General features: G+C 45.3%; 1 long non-coding RNA gene across 1 annotated transcript; it reads right to left on the minus strand.

Annotated features, from left to right (window-relative positions):
- Positions 1–12,124: 12,124 nt before the first annotated feature.
- LOC135578210 (uncharacterized) lies at positions 12,125–14,480 on the minus strand. The gene is made up of 2 exons (XR_010469556.1): positions 14,392–14,480; positions 12,125–14,201 (listed from the first exon to the last, which is right to left on the minus strand). It is a non-coding gene; the product is annotated as an uncharacterized LOC135578210 (long non-coding RNA).
- Between the last annotated feature and the right edge of the window lie 221 nt (positions 14,481–14,701).

Below are 14,701 nucleotides of genomic sequence, written 5' to 3' on the forward strand. Positions count from 1 at the left end.
AGTATAAATTTTCTTGCCCCCACTGAAGCCTATCACTCCAGCTGTCAATGAAGCATTAACAGAGAACTGGTGATCTGCACAGGGTCTGCCCACGGCATGTCTCCTACAGCAGTCCTGCAGGAAGCCCACTTAACTCTCTCCATTTTCTGCCACACATAGGACTTCAGACAGCCACAGGAGTTTCTTCTCATTAAAGACTCATTGTGACTGTGCCAGGCTCTGTTTGTTTATCTCACTGCTTTAACTTGAAAGAGTCTACCTATACGCACTTTTCAGTCATGCTGGTCTTGGCATATCCTTGAAACCTTGACGCTGCTGTCTCCATTTCTTCCTCCAGTGTTCATCCCTCATAACATATGCATGCTAGACATGGGGGAGACCCTCATGTTCAGTGCAGGGACTAAGGGGATCCCAAGAAGAGAATGCCTGCAGGTTGGTCTGTGGGTCCCTGCCAGCATGCAGGAGCAGCCATGCAGGTGTAAGGCAAATGCTCTTGGGAACAGTTGGGAGAAGAAAGCAGACACCTTATTATTTCTTTTTATGGCATCATCTCTGGGTTGACACCCTGTCTCAGTGACCCTTTTCACTCCTTTAGGTTTGTGTGGGCTGCAGCCAAAGGCAGGTCTGGGTGTCCCGGTCTGCCACTGTGTGACCCTGCCTGAGCAAACACACCGGGCCCTTCAGCTGCTCTTGTGGGTTCTTGCTTGGCTTCTTATTTCAGGGGAAAAATGTGAGTGGCTTGGTGAAATGTCTCCTTTTCTCAGCTATTTGCTATGTGGTGCTCCCTTCTATTTTGCACTCAGATAAAACTGCCATGTAGCAGAATCTTTTTGGAGTGGGCATCTGTGTCCCAGTCTTGCCACATTTGGTCTCTTCAAAAAATATTTTCTTTCATCACTCTTCTGAGTCTGTCCTGTCGTCAGTATTAAATTAATAACATAAAAGTACTAAATCAAATTAATAATTGGTTACTCACGTTACATTATTCTTGAGTTTCCAATTCACCTCTTAGAGGGTCTAATTTTCTATGTGATTTTTAAAATTATCTAACCTCCTCAAGCAATGCACCAGTAGAATTGAAATTTGCAAGTTCATGGCACAGACCTCCACCATTTGAGTGAGGATCACCACTGCAGGAGAAGTAAGGTGCCATTTTTAATATGTATGTTTTTCTGTCCATCCCCCTCAAGCTATCACCTTATCATCCTTCCAGAAAACTTTCCAGAAAAACTTTTGCGTTGAGTCAGGTATTGTAACCACAAATGGAAAATTTCAGCACAAATGGTTGTAGACTGGAAAAACTACAAGCAACTGCAATCAGTCTTACAGAAGCAAACAGTAGGAAATCTTGACAGGCACCGTTAGCAAGCCTGTGTGCAACAAAGATATAACTCTTGCTGGGTCCAAATGTCTTGCAGTTTCTCTTAAAAACTGAAATTTACTTCAGGCAGAACCCCAGAAGATAAGCCTCTAGCAGGCTTTAGTGTACACACAAACACTCAGGTTGTGCATGCAACAAGGAGACAAAACATGAGACAATTAGGAAAGAGCAATACACTCTATAAATGAACAAGTAAAGCCCCTTACTCATAGTGCATCTCTGAGCAGCAACATTATTCTGCCCCATGACAGAATTAGGGTGAGGTAAGGTTTAGGGTCAGGGTCCCAAGGTCCTCAGAGCTGGAAGTCCCTTAGCACCTTGCTTGGTGGAAGAGCTCAAAAGAGATAAAACACTATGGTCTAGATAACTGCTGCCTGGAGAGAGGATGGAATAACTGTCTGCAAAGATCTCAACTTGTTAACAGTGTTGAATAATTAGAGGCAATATAAGAAAAGGAAGTTTGAAACTAAGAGGTGATTTGCCTGGAACAAGCCTTAAGCATCACACAAGATGAGAAAATTTAGCCACTGCATGTCCTCTGCTGAAGCTAGAAGATGTACTTCTGTGCCAGCAAAAGGTAGATATAATTTTAACAGGTGAGAAGTACTATCACAAAGACTGCTTATTTCCTCAAAGTGAGAAAAATGCAGCTATCCACTTCTTGCTGTGAATCCGTGCTTGCCTTGCCACCAGGACCTGCACAATAACAGAGGCATTCCTTGGTGGAAGGTTTCATTCACCAAGTACTTAATTCTCCATTGATTTGAGGTTATCCTGGCTTTCACCTCTCCCTTCAGAACTGCAGAAAGCCCACCCCCCAGGCTCTACATGGAGACTGTGGGGCAGTGGGCTGAGTGGAGGAGGCTGCTAGTGGTAAAGTCTGATATATGAACTGTCCACCCTTCCACAGCCTTGTCTCAGTGACAGTAGGGACAGGTCACTGAAGACGCATTCAGGCCATTTGTCAAGGAGCAATGACTCTGCTATCACCGGGCCAGAACTCAAACCAAGATGCTCACCAGATCCCTCATCCAAGGGCTTGGTCTCTTTTTCTCCTGCTGTGTCCAGGTAGCAGGTGCACAAAAACACATTTTTGTCCTCCCTGTCACTAATTAGGAGGTCCTTGGAGCAACTGGCAGACTCCCCACTACCGCTTTAGTGGATAAGTCATTGGATTTGCACTGAAGGTAAGTCTTCTCCACTCCCAGAAGTGTCTTCTACCAGCTGCCCGCATGTCATTAACTCCCTCTGATACCCCTTCCTGATCCCAGAACATGATTTTTCACAGATACCACAGTGACAGCAGCAGATCACAGTTTCCCAGGTTGCATGCCAAAAACAATCTCATATCTGGATTTCCATCTGCATGTCCAGTTTTCCAGTAATTTTATGCAGCTGCAATATGGATCTTCTAAATTTCTTGGATATTTATTTCCCCAGAAAATCTTTCACAGAAATACGGCAACCCTGTCCATGAAGCCATGAACCTCATCTTTACCTCATCGTTCCCCTCATCTTTACCTACTCCTGAAAGTAGGATTGCACATGGTCTTTGAAGTGCTTTGAACACTACAAATGGTATCTACAAACTTCACTTGAGTAACACTTGCTTTGGGGAATTTCCTCAGTGTTTTGATTCTTTTGTCCCTTCCTCACCCATGGCCAGGTATAGAAGAGCAAAGCCCCTGAGTTTCTTGAAATACAGGTCCAAACAGCTTAGCCATAATAGCTTCACCAGTGAGGCTGAGTTCTTCTTTATTTTAACCGTATGCCTACACAAGGTGCAGTTATACAAGGAAAAAAAAAAGAAGACAGTTTATTTTTCTCTCCAAACTGGGACAAGCCACAGCGGAAAAATATTCTATTAACAGTGTGTGTCTCTTCTATGGCCACATCTGCATAATTTTATCACGTAATTAGACCTTGGCTTCTGCCAGTGAGGAATCTATTAGTGAAAAGCTCCTCAGACAAAGGGAAGCCTTAGTGCATAAATTAATGCAAATCAAGCCTGGGCTCTCCCATCCTATGCTGTTTGGAGCTGTTATAATCTCTGTGTTGCTGCAAGAGAAGACTGTACTGCTGGAGCCTGAACACAAGTGGATGACAGGGGAGAGAAGGGCAACACAGTCCCCTTGTTTTTTCCAGATGAAGTCCAGGGCTTCAGCCTTATAGTGTGGATCAGAAGGAAATACACAGGAAACAGCTTTGCAAATTGGTGTTGAAATCATGTGGTGTGTCAACTTCAGTTTTAACAGAATTTTTTTAAGAGGCTCATTTAAATCAAAAGATGCACAGAATTTTATTGAACCCCTGAGTAAATCCAGTCTTGCCTTCTGTAACTAGATCTTTGCTTCCTCCCAGGTGGAGTCTGCCAAAAGTAGAGATAATGACACAGCTCTGAAGATCACTGGTCTTTACTGCGTGTGTACCAAAGCCATTGAATCATTGCTATGAGTTGCAATTTGTTTTCTTCACTCCTGCCATGCAGCAGTTCAAACACAGTCACAGGCACTTACGTGTGTATGGTGGCCCTTCGCAGAGAAGGCAGACAACCCTCACCTCTCCAGGGAAGGAACAGAGGGTGAGTTCATCCAGGAAGCAGCAGGAAGAAATGCAAGAGGAGAGTTTGCACCAGCAAAGAAGCAAGCTGGATTACCAGGAGCGCAGGAAGTGGGCCCATGTGAACCTCATGAGCTTCAACAAGGCAAAGTGCAAGGTTCTGCACCTGGGCTGGAGCAATCCCCCTATCAATACAGGCTGGGGAATGAGGGGATTGAGAGTAGCCCTTTGGAGAAGGACCTGGGGTACTGGTGGATGAAAGATTGGACATGAGCCGGCAATGTGCACTTGCAGCCCAGAAGGTCAACTGTATCTTGGGCTGCATCAAAAGCAGCGTGGCCAGCAGGTCAAGGGAGGTGACTCTGCCCCTCTGCTCTGCTCTGGTGAGACCCCACCTGGAGTCCTGTGTCCAGTTCTGAAGCCTCAGTACAGGAAAGACATGGACCTGTTGGAGAGGGGCCAGAGGAGCCACAGAAATGATCAGAGGGCTGGAACAGCTCTGCTGGGAGGACAGGCTGAGAGAGCTGGGGTTGTTCTGCCTGGAGAAGAGGAGGCTCTGGGGAGACCTTACTGTGGCATTTCATTACTTAAGAGGTGCCTATAAGTAAGATGGGGGCAGTCTTTTTAGCAGGGCCTGTTACAACAGATTTGAAACTAAAGGAGGGTAGACTTAGACTAGATGTAAGGAAAAGATTTTTTACAGTGAGGGTGGTGAAACACTGGCCCAGGTTGCCCAGAGAGGTGGTAGATGCCCATCCCTGGAGACATTCCAGGCCAGCCTGGACAGGGCTCTGAGCAACCTGATCTGGGTGAAGATGTCCCTGAACTTTGAAGCTCCCTTCCAACCCAATCTATTTTATGATTCTATGAAAGTACTTTTCTCTGTAAATTTTCCCTTGATGTTGGAGGCATCATTCCTAGGAAGGCTGTGATAATGAACCTGGAGTTCAATATTAATCGTCATCATCCTCAGTTTTTATCCTTTTTCAAGAAATGAACATGCATTCGTAAAACAAGTCAGAGCTACCTCAAATCTCCTTAGAGGAGTAGCAAAATTCAATTCTGAGCCCCCAAAGAGCAGGATATAGTGTGTGCTTATATTTATCATGCGCAAAGAAGACTAGCAGAGAGTGAGCTGGGAGAGAGAAATGGATGACAGTTTGTTTTTCTTGCTGGTGCCTGGGCATATGGACTTTTGGAAGCATTGACTAGGGCAATACTTCCCTTCTCTGCAGAAATTGTCACTTCCCTACACTCTGCTGCTGAGGAAGACATGACAGGATGGGACAGACATGGGGCAGAGCAGTTCTCCAGTTGCTGTCAGAGGAGATGAGAAACATGGAGACAGTGATTGTGGACTTTCCCGAACAGTAGTGAACATCCACCCATCCATCCATCCATCTATCCATCCATCCATGCCACTCTTCCCTCTGCAACAACCGTGATGCTCCCAGCCTCGTTTTCCAGGGCCAGGCTGGCAAACGGGGGCCACAGCCATTTTGTCCATCATGGCTCTTGATAATGGCTTATTTTATTTTGCCTGACAAACAGTTCCTGTGCAGGTAGATGTCAATGGCCAACCATTCTATGGTGTTCAGAGTACTAGTAGACTACTTGTTCTTCCTTACAAGGACTGAATGTTTCCCCATCAGTTCTCTGGGTTTAGAGCAGCCTCACAACACATACAAGCAAGCCCTTGCAGTCACTGGCAGCAGAAGGATTTTCCAGGAGGCTTGTTATTACTTGGCACTTATCTGACAGCCTTAACCAGAAAATAAGCCACCACTGCAGAGCAGTGGTGATGAGTCAGCCAGCTGCTGCCACGATACTGCCTGCTGCTGATGCATCGGAGATTTGCTGTCCCCATTCCCACATCAGGTTTTCACTGCTCTTGCACCATTGGGGACCCAGAGTGAGGAGGCTTTCCTGTCCCACAGAAGTGTTGCACAAAAGTGAGCATTTTCTAGGAGGTACAAGCAGTCTGAGTCCTGCTTGTTTACTTAATTAATTACTCCAGGTCTGGCAATGGCAGAGAAATTCAGCCCAAGTAAAGCACTATTTCTACTTTCTTTCCTTTCCCCTGCTTGATCCCAAATTGTCCTTTCCCCTCCCACCTCCACCTTAGAAAAGAGCTGATGTCAGTTTAATGTTCCCTAATCCCAGCCCAGGCCAGACCTGTGCCAGAACTTGAGCAGCTGCCCCTGGGCTCACCTAGCTCTGAGAACAATGCTGTAGCTAGAGGGAAGTGCAGAGTACCCCTAGAAAATTGGCTCTGTGTTTGTTCTTGCATGTCAGTGCTAGGCAGGATTTATTTCTTTGTTTGTTTTCTTCACTGCTGCTTGGGGGATATTTACCCTTTGCTAGGCTCACATTACTGGTCAGGAAAAGGACTCCCCAGGCAGCAGGAATTTGATGTCCAACAGTTTCTTATCTGCAACCCTAGTTCAGATTGTATTTAAAAAGTTCAAGATTATTTAGTACCTCCATTCTGCTGGCCAGGTGTGGAGGCACTGGGAAATTCAGTACAGGCTTATGATCACAGTAAATCATAATGCATGTAATAATATGTGATCCAATAAATATTTTCATACACTTAATCTAATAAATGCAGCACATGCTGTAATGTATATATGACCCTGGCTACTTATATTCTTCATCAATAGTTTGTGTAAACAGTTAGATCCCAGCTGTCCAAACTGCCTTTGCTTGTATTCTCAGATTTTTCCCAATTTTAGCCTGCAAATACAAAGAAAATAAACACATTGTAATGATGCTTTTGGCAGCAGCTTTCACCCATTTGCTGGTGTAAACCTCCGGTAAACGCCTGTCACTTGCCATTTCACACTCCCTTTCTGCGGCACAGACAGAGGCTTTGCTCCCTGGGAGAAAGCAGTGCCAGGGCCAAGGCAAGCAGCCAGGCCCCAGGGAAAGCTGTCCCCAACGAGCCTGCAGACATAAGTGACATGATCGTGCATGGCAAATGGGGAGAGGTGGCATCTCCCTCCCACCTCAATCCATTCGCTCACACCTCCAGCAACCGATGTTTCAGCAAAGACCCTCTTGCTGCAGAGTCCCTGTGGTGAGCACTGACAGCAGACAGGGTCTACGAGCAGAGCTGTGTCCATGATAGCTGCACTGCTCCCCTCAAGGCTCTTCCATTGTGCTGTTCCCACCTGGGTCCCCATCGGCCCCAGGTGCAGCTATGGTTCCACTGAGGCTCCAGAGGAGAAGGCAGCTGCTGGAGGCTTTACCCATGCTCACCAGCTGAAGGTCTTGGTTTTGAACCACTTCGCTTACACAAATAATCATTTAGTTAGAGCAAACAGGGATGGAAGGATGTTGAGGAGGTCTCCTAGTGCATTCCTGCTCCAAAGCAATCATTGCATGCTAATCATCCCTTATGCACATCTGCTCAAACTTTACCAAAAATGTGATGGAGATCTTACAACCTCCCTAGGCATAATTATCATTATCAAGTGCACCCCAGTGTCCAGTCTCAGCTGGCTGTGATGTTCATCCGTTACTCTTTCTCAGCCTGACGGAGACCAGGTCATTCTTTCTCTTTTCAGCAGTATTTTGCACTGTCATAGGCTTTTATCCCGCCCCCACAGTGGCCATGAGCTGTCAGTAATACAGGGTGTGGGGACTTGCTGATCCCCTCATTCCCTACAGATCCCAGGTGACAGCACTCCTACTGTAACATGTTTTCTCAGGCCCTGAAGCAATGTCTGCCTCCCCAATATACTCTTTATGTCTTCCCGTCTCTTGATTATATGTTCTCAGCTCTCATGCTCATTCCTCAGAGGTCATGTTTTCCAGACCACTGACCACTTTTGTTGCTTTCCTCTGGACTCTGTCCAACTGGGCCACAGTCCTTCTGGAAGTTCAGTGCCCTCAGCTGAGCAGAGCAGCCCTGATGGGGGCTCACAAATGCCGAGAAGAAAAATCACTCCATTTGTCTTGCAAGCTGTAATTTGGTTCATATATCTTGGCATGGAGACGACCTGACGCCGCTGACTCATGCTTTGCCTTTGATCTGTTATGACCCTCAGACCCTTCTCAGCAGACTGATGTTAATGCAGGCATTTTTCCTCGTGCATAAGGTGGAAGCTCACCCTTGTCCATGCAGAACCACATCCTATTTTTCTCAAACTATTTCTCCAATTTGACAAGACTATTTGTCAAGCTCAAGCTGTGTCCTCCAAAGTACTTGCAGCCTATTACAGCTTGTTATGATCCACAAAGTTAAAAATCTTATTATTTATTTTATAGGCAACCATTAATAATGACCTGGCTTGACATTTCCCTGATACTGACACTCTCTCCAGAAGCCACCTTGTTCATTCTTCACAAAGCTTTTCTGTGGAAATTGGATTTCGTCATGGCAAGAGGATGCATGATTAGAACAGAATATAAAAGGCCTGATCCGAATAAAGGGCAAAGGAAAAGATACAAGGAAACAAAGTTAAAATCAGGTTATTACCTGTTTCCCATCTGAGGACAATAAAAATAACGTATAATGCACATCATCTGCTTCATCGTAGTGGTCATAGGCAGCAGCAAGCCAGAAATGTTTGTCCTTAAGCCACAAGCATGTCACATAGCTACCGAATCAAGATCACACCCCATATATCAGCATGTCACCAAGAGAGAGGAGCTGGAAGATGGAAGAGGCTGGTGCGTGCAGTGGCTGAAACATAGGTTATCGGGAACCTGGGGGACCCCACAAGAGGGGATGCTGCTGATGTTGGAGGTCAATAGGAAATAGCCATCATTCCTTCCAATGGCACTGTGAAAAGAGAGAAGCTCCCTGGCTGCACCTTTGCTTGGCCCACAGAGAACCTATTTCACACTCAGTCTAACATCCACTTCTCCTCAACATGAACTTCAAGGACTTGCCCAACTGTCTCAGCTCGTTATCGGTAGACATGGCCAGTATTCCGTCTTGCTGTTGTACTGAGCAGTGGCCCTCCTCACCCTAACAGCTGCTCTTAGAGGACACAGCAGCAGACAGCAGCAGTGGTTATAAAGGCTGGATTACATTATCTTGCTGGAGCATAAATTTCCCCATTTCCAAAGATGGGAGTTACCCAGCAACTGCTCTTTCAGGAACCTCAAGAGGAATGGTCATTGTGCAACCCCACTGCAGCTGCCTTCTCCTGCCTGCTCTTCTCCTGCCGTGCTCAGGACAAAGCAGCTCAACCGTGAAGCTCTGCCCCTGCTGTGCCCTTGGAGGCTCTGGGGGTAACAAAAGAATTATGCATTTTTCCTCCTGCAGTGATACCAGGGAATTTGTATTGACAGCAAAATACCTTTTCTTTTCCATGTTCTCCTTTCTGCCCTTGTACTTTCAACAGCCTCTCTCATAAGGAGAATTCCTTTGTGCTCCAGGTATTTTCATTGCTCAGAGGATTTTTATCTTTCCCTCTTCCCCTTGGTTTGTAGTCGGCAAACAGGCCCTTGGTGTATATTAGCTTAAAGAACACCTGAAGCTCAGGTTTGAGACTGGAGGGATGTTATTAAAGAATTTAGAGACTCTGTAGGCAATGCTTATGGGGGTTTAATCTTCAAATGTCTAAAGTTTCCAGACAGCAGAGAAAATATCAGAAAGAACTTCAAATGAAGGGCTCAAAAATATAAATTCATGTGGCCTAGGAAAGAAAAGGGATGATATAGAGTTTGGAAAGAGATGGAAGTAGAAAAGGGACTGTGTAAAATGGAAGGAAGAGCATAAATTAGGAAGGAAATGTGTTTAGAACTAACTCAGAAGACAAGCCTACAGAAGAGTTTTGCCATCACAGTTATGTCAGTAACACTGCAATACATCTAGTTTTATACCAGTTCAGTCCCAGACGACATCTCAGTAGATGGAGGTTTTTCACAGAACCTGAGCCCCTTGCTCAAAGAAGGGCCAACTTCAAAGAAAGATCAAGTCTCTCAGGGTCAAGTTCTGAAGGTTTTTTCCCCAGGAAAAAATCTTTTGTCAAATCTGTTTATTTTCACTCTTCAAAGTGGACAAAAGCTGATGGCAATACATCATGGCAGGATATCTATCGCTTTGCTTGGCATGAAATACCAGCAAAACTCTGCTTAGTGATACAGTTCCCAGAGTTCTGCACCTGCAAGGGATCTCTTAGCAGATTTCATACACAAAGTACTTATTTCTCAGCTAATCTCAATTCACTTCGGCACTCTCTCCTGTCTTCAGATTTCCCAAAAACCCTCCCTGTAAGCTCTCTGTGGGTGCTGTGGGGCAGCATCAGCCCCTCACTCCCCACCCCAGCTGCAGCCAGGATTTCTGCTCATTGATCGGGTAGGAACAAGTTGGGCAGGAGGTGGGCAAGTCCCTGGAAAAGGCTGCTGCCTGCCTTCCTCAGGCAACAGCTGTAATCTGTGTTATGATGCTCCTCAACAGCATGTTATTTCTTAAAAAAAATGTGAATAATCTAACAAGTAGTAGAGACTGTTGTTGACATGGGGAATGTTCACAGCTACAAGATGCCCATCTCTCTCTGTTGTCATCTCAGGGCTGAGGTGACACTGCAGGTCTCTCAGCAAGAGTAGGTCCTGACTCTCCTCCTCACCCACAGACAAACCACAGATATGAACACTGCAGAGGGTCTGTTCTATTCTTCCTTCCAAAATGTTTTCTGCAAAGGAAACCCTAGGGCTTGCACACTGACTGATGGCCAGAGTGATCTAAAGGGTATGGAGCTGAAAGTACAAGACCAGGGCACACAGCTTATTAAAAAGGGCTTGAGGAAGGGTAAAAACAAACAGGTATTGTTAAACTGTAAGGTAAGGTAGACTGCAGGAAACAGCGAAAGCTAAAGTTATGGCCAAGCAGAAAAAATAGAAGTAACATATCTGGTGGCAGATTGTATGCAAAAGAACAGCAGACAAAAGCACTTTGTGGAACAAACGGCAAAGGGAATTAACACTAATAATGTTTCTTCACATTAAGAATTCAGGAGCCTGTCAGAAAATCTTTAGGACCAGCTGACAGTATAAAAGAAGATCACAGCAGATATGGCCATTTTAAAGCTATTTATTTGCATCAGTGCTCATAGTGGAAGAAACTTTGTTGCATCCAGATGGTTCCAACCACTCTTGGGGCTTAGGGGTCTTAGAAAGATTAGGTAGAAATTTAAATTACTTTAGAAGAGAGACAAAAAAATTAACAGAGTGAATAGCAACAAATAAATAAAACTGATAATAAGCACTCAAGAGGTCTAAGATGTCTCTAAACTGGAAGAGCTAAGGTCATAGCAGTGATGGATAACATGTCATTCAAAATTACTGGAAGGCTAAACAGGGGCAAACAGGAGGTCAGTTTTTAAAAATTGTTCCAAGGGTGATCTGAGTAACTACAGAACTCTTATTCCATCTTAAATTATACAGTAGGATCTGCCAACTTTTTATATAATACATGGGGGTACTGGATTTACGTGGCAAAGTCTTCGTAGTGGGATGGCCTGCAGGGGTGGTTTCTGTGACAAGACACCAGGAGCTGCCACCATGTCAGATAGAGCCAATGCCAGCCAGCTCCAAGATGGTCCCATCAGTGATGCTGGTGGCATCTCTGTGGTAATATATTTAAGAAAGTGTAAAAATGCTGCACAGCAGCGGGGGAGAGGAGTGAGAATATGTGAGAGAAAGAACCCTGCAGACATCAGGATCAGTGAAGAAGGAGGGCCAGAGATGCTCCAGCCACTGGAGCAGAGATTTCCCTGCAGCCTGTGGTGCAGACCATGGTGAGGCCACCTGTCCCCTGCAGCCCATGGAAGTCCCATGGTGGAGCAGATCTCCACCTGCAGCCCAGGGAGGACCCCACACCAGAGCAGGTGGATGCCCAAAGGAGGCTGTGACCCCATGGGAAGCCCACACTGGAGCAGGCTCCTGGCAGGACCTGTGACTCTGTGGAGACAGGAGCCCAGGCTGGACCAGGTTTGCTGGCAGGACTTGTGACCCCGTGGGTGACCCAGGCTGGAGCAGTCTGTTCCTGAAGGACTGCACCCTGTGGAAGGGACCCACTCTGGAGCAGCTCATGAAGAACTGCAGCCCATGGGAAGGACCCACACTGGAGAAGTTCATGGAGGACTGTCTCCCATGGGAGGGACCGCACACTGAAGCAGAGGAAGAGCATGAAGAGGAAGAAGTGTCAGAGACAAAGCTTGCTATCTATTTCTCATGCAACTTTTAATAATAACTGTAACCACTGCCAACATTTCCCTATTACAAATTCTCTCCAGAAATAATCTGCTCTCTCCTCATAAAGACTCTCCCTAGAAATAGGCTTAATCTGAGACAAAAAGCCTCATGAGGAATTATTATCAGGAAATATCAAAGACAACCATAGAAGAACAAACATTTTAAAAAATAGCAGAGGAAAACATAAGGTAGACCCCAGTTTCTCATTACCAGGCCTAAATAAACCCGTGCTCCTTATGGCTTCGTAAGCAGAAGCAAGATGTGAAGATGTGTTGCCCTGTGGAGTTTCCAGTGGCGTTAGACACCTACCCTTAGGCAGCTTAATCAGCTACACAAAAGCCGTTCTGTGGATTCAATTTCATTGGAATCAATTTCTGGACTTCACCAAGTGTACATCCCACTGACTGTAGCAGCAGCTCAGACACAAAGGTCACAAGTGGACTTTTGTATAGGCAAATAAAGGGAGGTGTCATAACTTAGGTGAACCTGAACCACAGCTCTGGTGGCCTCACCAGTCAATAGAAAAGAGCAAGAAGTAGCAGAAATGAGAAACAAAGAAACTGTGAAAGGGAAAGATATATTTGCCTCTACTTCTGCCTCAGAGAACTAATTCTCAGCACCAGTTGGTCTGCACTGAGAGTGGTGAGAAGTCGTGGACTCTGCCTCAGTCTAATGACTTTGAGCTATTAGGGGTGTTTCTAAGAGGGGAAAATATCACTGTCCTCATGTAGGTAGTCACAGGAATCACACCATTATGTTGTGGGCAAGAAGTGCTGCCCCTAACCCAGGTGGCAACTTGCCTGTGTGTCTGTCTGGTCCAGGTTCACCAGCGGTGCCAGCCAGTGTCAGTTCCCTGGCCCCCGAAGAACATCATTAGTAGCTGAGAAAGCTTTGAGACTCCGCTTCTGTTCTTAAACTGACATGACAGCAGCAGGAGTGCTACATGCTTTAAAGGCTGACTGACCCCTTGGCAGCACCAAAGAACACTTAAAACCAGGTCTTTTATCCAAAACCAAGCTTTAGTTTCCAGATTTGGGAAGAATTTAGCTGGCTTTATGTCCAATGACATCATGAAGGCCATTGCAAGTATTTTTTTCAGTCCACATACAACTTAAAGTAACTTTTTCTCATCATCATCTGGGAATGTTCTCATTGCTAGAGAAGAAGGACAACTGAGAACACAACTCTCTGGAGAGCCCCACCATCTTGTAAATATACAGTAAATCACAAAATACCTTCTGGCCCAGAGAAAGTGGGATTTACTTAACCAACACTTAGGTATCTGTAATGCAAAGTCAACAAGGCTACTGCAAGCACTTCGCTCTTTTGTTTTGATATTTTGGCTCTGTGATTACCTTTTTCTATTCTGCTAATTTCTGATTATTTTGAGCACCTACACTCCTTTCAAAGATTCTGATTTCATTGTAACTCTCAGTTCTTTTTATCACAGGGAGGGAGACTTAAATGTGGATGGAAATTATGCCCAAAAGTTGTCCAAAAATAAGAAATATATATTTTTGGTATACATGTTTGCAAAAATACAGAACTGGTCTTTGTCCTACACTGGTCATCGTGTATTCATTTCAATTGTTGAGTCTAATGCTACCCTGCTTTCCAATAATTCAATAAAAAGAAAAACTAAAAAAGATATGACACAAAACATGACCCTACAACTAGCTACCAAAGCTAAACAGCAAAGAAGTTGCCAGACTCACTGAGAAGTTCGAACTCCAGCTTTCCAATCTAACACAATGAAAAATCCACCCATCCTGGGCTTGCAACCTGGTACTTTCCCTGCCTGTCTGCAGGAGTGCAGGTTAACAGAAGAGAAAAAGAAGCAGCGAGTGAAGAGCTTCCTCAGATGAAAAAAACATTCATTAGCAGAAATGTTGGAGACATCACTGGGTACTCGGGCAGGTTCAGTGTATGAGGAGGTTTATCAAAAAGAACTCATTGGCCTTGCACCCCAGCAGCACAAATTCAACTCCTGATAGTGATCCCAGCATTTTCATTCTAGTCCATGCCTTACTCCTACAGCTGGGAACGTGTCCTGTAGAATTAAAAAAAAAAAAAGTGTTTCACTCAAGAAGAAGGTTCATCACACTGGAGGTTTAAAAATTAATGAGAGACAAGAGAGGAAAACATAAAACTGAAATTAGTTCCTTGTTTGTTTTCTAGCTTCCCACTCTGAAGTTATAGAAATGCAGCGTCTACTTTCTCCCACAGGCAGAGTTAATTACCAGCGCAATTGTTTTCACTGCTTCCTGCTGGAGTACCACAGAACCACTGACCCGAGGCCGCTGCCTCCGCCACGTCCTCCTCAGGCAGCCTAAAGAGAGCAACAAAAAAATCAGCAAAGATGCTGAGCGGGGTCTTTTCCCAGCCAGGATCGCCCTTCTCCTACCTGCAGCAGCAGCACCACTGGGGCTGGAGGTCAGGCTGACTGACAGGAAACAGCAGAAGTTGTGTGAAAGTGGAAGACAAAGAAAACAGACCTTCTCAATAAGAGGGACTCAAACAGAGCAAGATTCAGCTCCATGGGTATGCCTA

The sequence above is a fragment of the Columba livia genome, chromosome 1 (genome assembly GCF_036013475.1).
Source record: "Columba livia isolate bColLiv1 breed racing homer chromosome 1, bColLiv1.pat.W.v2, whole genome shotgun sequence".
Classification (NCBI taxonomy): domain Eukaryota; kingdom Metazoa; phylum Chordata; class Aves; order Columbiformes; family Columbidae; genus Columba; species Columba livia.